This window comes from Myotis davidii, unplaced genomic scaffold (assembly GCF_000327345.1).
Source record: "Myotis davidii unplaced genomic scaffold, ASM32734v1 scaffold157, whole genome shotgun sequence".
Lineage (NCBI taxonomy): Eukaryota > Metazoa > Chordata > Mammalia > Chiroptera > Vespertilionidae > Myotis > Myotis davidii.
In genome coordinates this window covers 348,221-356,612 of record NW_006288722.1, presented here as the reverse complement: position 1 = coordinate 356,612, position 8,392 = coordinate 348,221, and positions in this window count along the sequence as shown.

Below are 8,392 nucleotides of genomic sequence, written 5' to 3'. Positions count from 1 at the left end.
GTTCTCAACCTTGGCGGCGCATTAGAATCACCTAGGAATCTTTAAAATACTGATTTCTGGGCCTCATCCTTCGGAAATTCTATTTGTTACTAATGTTGTGGCCCCAACCCATAACAAAGAAACAGAATTTCCGGAGGATGAGGCCCAGAAATCAGGATTTTAAAAAGATTCCCAGGTGATGCTAATATGCAGCCAAGGTTGAGAACCACTGCCCTAGAGGAATGGCTTCCATATCCCTCCAGTCCCAAGGTCTGAGGTGATTCACATATTCGACTGTCCGTGGGACATTTAGTTGGAGGTCCCCAAATTACCCAAATTGGATATGTGTAAAATTCTAATAATCTCCTTTTTAATCTTTATTCTTTCTGTAAAGTTCTTCCTCTACATAGATCTGAGTTTCTGACCTATATCATTGTCCTTGCTGAGAAATTTTCTTTTAACACATCTTGCAAATCAAGTCTCCTGGTGACAAAATTTTTGTTTGCCTGAGAAAGTCTTTATTTCTCCACTTTTAAAATATAATTTTGCTGGATACAGAAGTCTAGGCTGGTGGGCTTTTTTCCCTTCAATATGCTAAGCATTTCATTCCACTCTCTTCGTACTTGCCATGCTTTCTGGAGAGAAGTTTGTTGTAATTCTTACCCTTCCTCCTCTGTAGGTGAGGTGTCCCCTCTTCTACCCCCAGGCTTCAAGGTTTTCATTTGGTGTTTTATTTTCATATGATATGCCTAGGTGTAGATTTTTTATTTTTATCCTGCTTGGTATTTTCTGAGCTTCCTCCATCTGTGTTTGGTGTCTATCATTAATTTTGGGAAATTCTTGATTATTATTGCTTCAAATATTCTGTTCCTTTCTTCTTCTGGTATTCTCATGTGCATTTTGTAATTGTCCCACATTGCTTAGATATTGTTTTGTCTTTTTCTTTACATTTCTTTGCATTTTCTAAACATTTTGGAAATGTTTATTGACATTTATTCAGGTTTATCGATTCCCCAGCCATGCTCATCTATTGATCAGCCTGTCAAAGACACTCTTCATTTTTGTTACAGTATTATTTATTTCTAGTATTTCCTTTTGGTTCTTAGTTTCTATCTTTCTGCTTATACTATCCACCTGTTCTTAAATGTTGTCCACTTTCTTCATTAAACCCATTAACATATTAATAGTTTTAAATTCCTGGTCTGATAATTCCAATATCTCTGCCATATCTGAATCTGGTTTTGATAGGGGGCAGGGCATATAAAAGGAAGGGCATGTAATAAGAATAGAGCCACTGCCTGGCCAGCATGGCTCAGTGGTTGAGCGTCTCTCTATGAACTGGAAGGTCATGGTTAGATTCCCAGTCAGGGCATACGCCTGGGTTGTGGGTTCAATCCCCAGTGTGGGACTTGCAGGAGGCAGCTGATCAATGATTCTCTCTCATCATTGATTGGGGGCGGGGGGAAGAATAGAGCCAGTTGTTTAATAGTTATTCATCTTACTAACTATAGATAAGAGTTTTCTTACAGACCCTGGGAAACTGGAGGATGAAACAAGGCTATAAAAAGATAAGATGCCTCTATGGGTCCATTACTCAGAAAAGAAATACATTTTGAGAACAGACCAAGGACAGGACTTGCTTTAATTTGGTGGCTGTGCCCAGACCCTGACCCCCTCTGGGAATTTGCCCCGGGAATGCTGACCATTCTCTGGTTCCAGGAACGGGCTGAGCTGTTTGTAACATCATAGAAGATTAGCCAACTTGTTATCAGACTTTGAGCTCCTGAAGGCCGGACTGCAGACCCTACCCCCCTCCTTGCCCTCTTATACTCGCAGCTGCACGTAGTTATCTTCTCCTTTACCTGTATATAATCAGTCAGCAAGCCAGGGGGATGAGAGCAGAATTTCCAGGGTGCCCGACTGCCCTCCCCATACTGCCAGTGTTATTGGAATAAACGCTCATATATGATCCAACCTGTCTCTTCTTAATTTGGTTCAAGTAGTGACAGGCAGCCTCGGACCTGGTGTGTCCAGTATCAGTTCTGGACACAGAACTGTCCCTTCACAGTGTACGTTTTGTCTCTTAGTATGCCTTGTAGTTTTTTGTTGAAAGTCGGATGTACTGGTAAAAGGAACTGAAGTAAATAAGCCTTTAGTCAGTGTGACGTTTTAAGTTTACCTGGTTTGGCAACCGTGCCGGAGTACGCCAGATGGCCAGGGCCTGGGTGTCCAAGGACTATATACAGAAGCAAGGTTATAGCAATCTCAGTATAGTGTGCCCTTCTATAACCCAAATTAGTGAGGTCACTACTTGGAAAGAAGCCTCTTTTGTCTAAATAGTATAACACATGTGACTGACCAGCTGGTGTGCTAGAGAGAGGCTGGAGAGGCTACTGAGGTTAGAGAGCTCAGGTGCTGCTGCTGTGTGAGGCCGTGGCAGCGGCTGCCAACTGGTCTAGAGGCAGCACACGGTTGCTCAAATAGCTCTAGGTACAGAGGCTGCTGCTGCTTTGTGGGGAAGATGATTTGTTAACTAGCTGGTGTGCAGCTACCTATTGTATAGGACTCTATTTTGGAGAACTACTTTGTCTAATGGCTCCTTGTTAGCAGTGGCTACATGGCCACTAGCTTCTACAATAAAGAGTCTCTTATATAGGGTGTCCCAAAATTCACACAAGAAGTAATTTTGATAGAAAACACAGGTTTATAATTAAAAATTGTAAATTTTTTATTGATTCATAAAGTATACAGTATAGGGTTATGTATGGAATAGCACATCGGGTAAATGGCCTCCACGGCTTTGCTGGCACATACACAAAGCCGTGGTCTTCATTTGGTCTTCATTGTCCCTGCTTCTGGGCCATAATTGGTACTTGGTAATGCTTATCAATTGAAAGGATTTAAATCAAAGGGCAACAGATATTAGAATCTGCTTCAATAAACCAAGTAAAATTAGGCTTTTATATATTTTTGTTGTTGTTAATGCTCACGCAAAATTCAAATCTTGCGTGAATTTTGGGACACCATATACATCCACAGTTATTATGGCTTCTCCATCTGCTACCCAACATCCGTGAAGGTCCAGTCCCTGGCAGAGGGGCTTGACCCAACAGTGGAGGAGTAGAGTAGAATAAAGGAACTGAGTTCCCAACAGTTAGTCTAGAGAGCAGGGCTCAAAGAGGAACATGCTCTCACAATTAGCACTGTGAGCAGGATTTAGGAATAAGTACTGCAAGAATTAGACCTTCCTCTGACACCTGGCTAGGAGTTAGTCCAGGGGTGGGCAAACTTTTTGACTCGAGGGCCACAATGGGTTCTGAAACTGGACCGGAGGGCCGGAACAAAAGCATGGATGGAGTGTTTGTGTGAACTAATATAAATTCAAAGTAAACATCATAAAAAATAAATAAATAAATAAATAAATAAACATCATTACATAAAAGGGTACGGTCTTTTTTTTCAATAGTTTTATTCATTTCAAACGGGCCGGATCCGGCCCACGGGCCGTAGTTTGCCCACGGCTGACTGTTAGTCTGTATAGTTTACTGTTAGCTATAGGAATCAAAAGCTAAAATTTCCTCTGGTGTTATTGTTCCCCTTGTTGTTTTGGGTTTCTCTAGCAATGTCTTAAATAAGGTCTGAAATGTGCAGGTCTTTCCATAGTATTCCTATTATGATCCAGGTAGATCATCATAATAGTAACTGTCAGGAAAGTGTGAAAGGTGGCCTGAGGATTAGAAGGAATAAGAGATCAAGATAGAGCCCGGCCGGTGTGGCTCATTGGATGAGTGTTGACCTATGAAACAGGAAGTCACGGTTCAATTCTTGGTCAGGGTACATGCTAGGGTTTTGGGATGGGTCCACATTAGGAGGCATGCAGGAGGCGGCCTATCAAATGATTCTCATCATTGATGTTTCTGTCTTTCTCTCCCTCTCCATTCCTCTCTCTGACATCAATAAAAACAAATTTTTTTAAAAAAATCAAGATGGAAAGGTAAAGGAACAAAGGGATTGTCATGGTAATATGATTTTGACTATTACATGTTGGAGCTGTGGTCACATTAAGGAATTTTGTGGTATTTATTTTTTTTTTTTTTAAAAAGAGGATATTTAACATGGAGAGGATTCAACATTTTTACTCTGGAAATTTGTTTTTGGTTCTATTGACCCCATCTGGCAAAATACTTTTTCTGACATTGAGTTGATGGAAGAAATAAACTTATCTGTTCCTTACATCATTACGACCTAAAGATATTTCCAAAGTACAGAGACAGGCTGGCTCACACTACCACAAAAAGCTTTTACTAAAATGCAGTGATACTTAATACTTGTTAAGGTAGTTCCTGTGGACCTGTGTCTTGTACAGGATCTTTGTCCTCAACAGAGAATGTACAGCAGTGTACTCTGAACATGATCAGCTAGGTCGGGGCCCTCTGAATATGCAGCACTGGGGGACGGGCTCCTCTGTGCTGAAACAGGGCAGTGGCTGACTGAATGGGATGTAATCTGTGCAATTAAAATTGAGGTACTGTGAGTGAGAGGAAATCTATTGCCAAACCTCTCAGATACTGCTCCCATCAGAGAAAAAGGTATTCCTTTGGAACCACATATCCTTACATTTCTTATAAGAAATTCAGCTCAATTATAATATGGGACCATTGTCATATATATGATCCTTCATTGACCAAAATGTCACCATGTGGCATGATTGTTGTCTTGTTTATTCCTCTAGACTCTGTTGTACTGCAGGGTCTTTGCACAGGCTGTTCCTTTTGCCTGTAGTGATCTCCCTTCCCTCTGCCTATCCTTCAGGGTTACCTATTCAGGTAAAGCTTTCATAACCATCACCAGGAGGCTAGGTCGCACGCCTTTACTGTGAGCTTCAGAGCTATCTACTCTCTTTGTCTCATGCATTTATTCATTTAATCTGTTTTTTTCTCAGACTCTTAAGTTCCATAGGGCAGGAACTGGGTTTGTCCTATGTTCTAGTACTTAGCCCATTCCTTGGTACATGTTATTAAATATTTGTTAAATGGATGAAGGAATGGATCCATTAGCTATCACCATGGCTGGACCCTACCAATCAGAGTCTCTGAAAAAATTCTGTGGACAAAATTCCACAAAAATTCTGTGCACCTTAGAACAGTGGAAGCTAGTCATTATTAAAAAAAATTAACTTTGTTTAAAATGAAGTGCAACCACTATAGTCTGATCCATAAATCTGAGAAACATTTATGTCACATTTTGTAAAAAAAATTTTTATGTTTGTGATTAGTTTCACCTTACTTGCTTATTATCAGGAAGATTTTGGTGTGGGTTTTTTTTTGTTATTAATCCTCATCTGAGGATATTTTTTCTGTTGATTTTTTTTTTTTAGAGAATGGGAGGGAGGGGGAGAGACACAGAGAGAAAAACATCAATGTGAGAGACTCATCGTTTGGTTGCCTCCCGCACACATGACCTGGGCCAGGGATTGAGCCTGCCACTGAGGTACCTGCCCTTGACTAAATTGAACCCATAACCCTTCACTACCCAGGTGACACTCTAACCACTGAGCAAAAACAGCTAGGGCCCTTTTGGTGTTTTTTCCTCTCCCAGAATTTCCCAAGAAATCTGACCAAAGGAGCAAGCCTTGTAGCTTCCGTGCTTGTTAGGGGTGAGCTCTGCTGTTCACAGAGTCTGCCATACTTTTTCCCCTCACTCAGTGTCCCCGTAGAAAACCAGCTGCAGGGGTTGGTACTTGAGCTCTCAAGATCCCACACCTATTTTTATTTTTTGTGCTTGTGTTCCTTCTTCCCTTTAGCATTTCTTGCATTGCTGGCTTGATGGTGATAAATTCCCTTTTTGTGTGTGTGTGAAGCTCCTTATTTCCCCTTCAATTTTGAATGATAGCCTTGCCTGATAAAGTTCTTGGATTCAGTCCTTGCTTTGCATCACTTTGTACATTTTGAAAAACCCTAACTTAACTCTGGTGCCACGTCACATATAGAAAGTTTTTGATATTTGCAACCATAGTAAAACAAAGACTTATATTTTTGGTATTTATATATTTAAATGCCATTTAACAAAAATCAACCAAAAAAATGAGTTCGCGTGTCACCTCTGACACCCATGTCATAGGTTTACCATCACTGATCTAAAGGGAGATGCCTTGTATGTAACTTTCTGTCTCTTGCAGCCTTTAAGATTCTCTCTTTGTTCTGAACGTTTGCCATCATAATTTTGACGTGTCTTGGTGTGGGTCTTTTCAGGTTCTTCTTGTTTGGGACTCTCTGTGCTTGTGACTTTTTTCTTCCCCACTGCAGGGAAGTTTTCTGACATCATTTCTTCAAATAGGTTTACTAACCCTTGTTCTTCTTTCTGTCATTCTGGCACCTCTGTTATTCATATGTTGCTTCATTTCATGTTGTCCCAAAGCTCCCTTAGACACTCCTCCTGTATTTTAATTTTTTTCTCCAATTGCAGTTCAGTTTGGGTGTTTTGCTTCCCTGTCTTCTAATTCGCTAATTCGGTCCTCCGCTTCTCCTAGTCTACTGTTGAAACTTTCCATGGTGTTTTTTTATTACAGCTATATCACTCTTTATTTCTTCTTGATTCTTACATAAGCTGTTGATTTTTTTTCATCCATCCAGTTTATGAACTGTATGACCATTATTCTGAGTTCTTTTTCTGACATATTGCATGCCTCCATTTCAGTTAGCCCCTTTCTGGTGATTTCCCCTCCTTTTCTTTCCTTTGAGGTTTCTTTGTCTACCCAGTTTTGCTCTAAATATATCCCAGAAACTAGAAACACCAATCAGAAAGGATATATGCACCCCTATGTTCATAACAGCACAATTTACAATAGCTAAGATTTGGAAACAGCCTAAGTGCCCATCAGCAGATGAGTGGATTAAAAAACTGTAGTACATCTACACAATGGAATACTACACTGCTGTAAAAAGGAAGGACATAACCAATGGACATAGACACCAGGGGTGTGAGTGCATGAGCGGGGAGGTGGGGGGAGGGTAAAGGGGGGGTAAAGACACATATATAATACCTTAATCAATAAAGAAAAAAAATAATTAAAAAAAATTTTCACACCCAAATCCAGACTTTGCTCCCTGAGTCAAGACACTATAAGAGCTTCCAGCATTAGCCACAGATTTTGCCAAATCAAACCCATCCTCAAGAGGTTCAGGGATCCTCATATCCAGCTCAGTTCTCCAAGCCCAGGATGGCCCCCTTCCCTGCTTTGAGCTTCAGTTGTAGCTACCATAGTCCACACTGATCTTCCCAACTTTAAATCTTGAGGCAGAAAGTAGTCCAGTGTTGCTTTACACTCTGGAAACCCTGGGCTGTGATGCAAAGACACCTTTCCCTAGTGATTACCTTTTATTTATTTATTTTGTTAATCCTCACCCAAGGATATTTTTCCATTGATTTTTAATTTTATTTATATATATATAATTTACTTTTCCATTTATTTTTTTTTAGAGAGAGTGGAAGGGAGGGGGAGAGACAGAAACATCAATGTGAGAGAGACGCATCAATTGGTTGCCTTCCACACACATCCCGACCAGGGCTGGGGAATCTAGCCTGCAACCAAGGTATGAGATATGTGCCCTTGACCAGAATCGAACCTAGAGCCCTGCAGTCTGCAGGCTGAGGCTCTATCCACTGAGCCAGAACAGCTAGGGCCCTAGTGATTAGCTCTGTATACCTGGTGTCCCAGGAGAATAGAAACAGGTTACTAACACTCAGAGTAAATAACTGCCTCCTCATTGTCCGGGAACACCAACTAAGAGAGCACCTCTAGTAGATTTCTTGAAACTTAGACAAAGAACATCTTTTCATTATAAAAAAAATAGTGCAGCCCTGCTGGTGTTGCTCAGTGTTGAGCATTGACCTATGAACCTGGAGGTCATGGTTCAATTCCCAGTCAGGGCACATTTCGAGTTGTGGGCTCGATCCCCAGTAGAGAACATGCAGAGGCAGCTGATCAATGATTTTCTCTCATCATTGATGTTTCTATCTCTCCCTCTCCCTCTCTGAAACCAATAAATAAAAAATATATTAAAAATTTAAAAGTGCACTTCTACACTAATAAAAGAGGAACATGGTAATTGGCGTACGACCACTACCCTTTTCATTGGCTAATCAGTGAGATATGCAAATTAACTGTCAGCCAAGATGGCGGCCGGCAGCCAGGCAGCTTGAAACTAACATGAGGCTTGCTTGCCTCAGTGACGGAGGAAACCAAAGTTCCCCGCCTGCGGCTGCAGGCCTCTGAGCCAGCAGTTTTGGAAACTCGGTAACAAATACCACTGGACTTCAGCCAGCAGATTCACAACATTGTAAGCAAAGGCCAGAAACCTACTTTTAGCCACAGAGGCCTAAGAGCTGGAGCCAAGCCTCAAAGCTAAAGCTG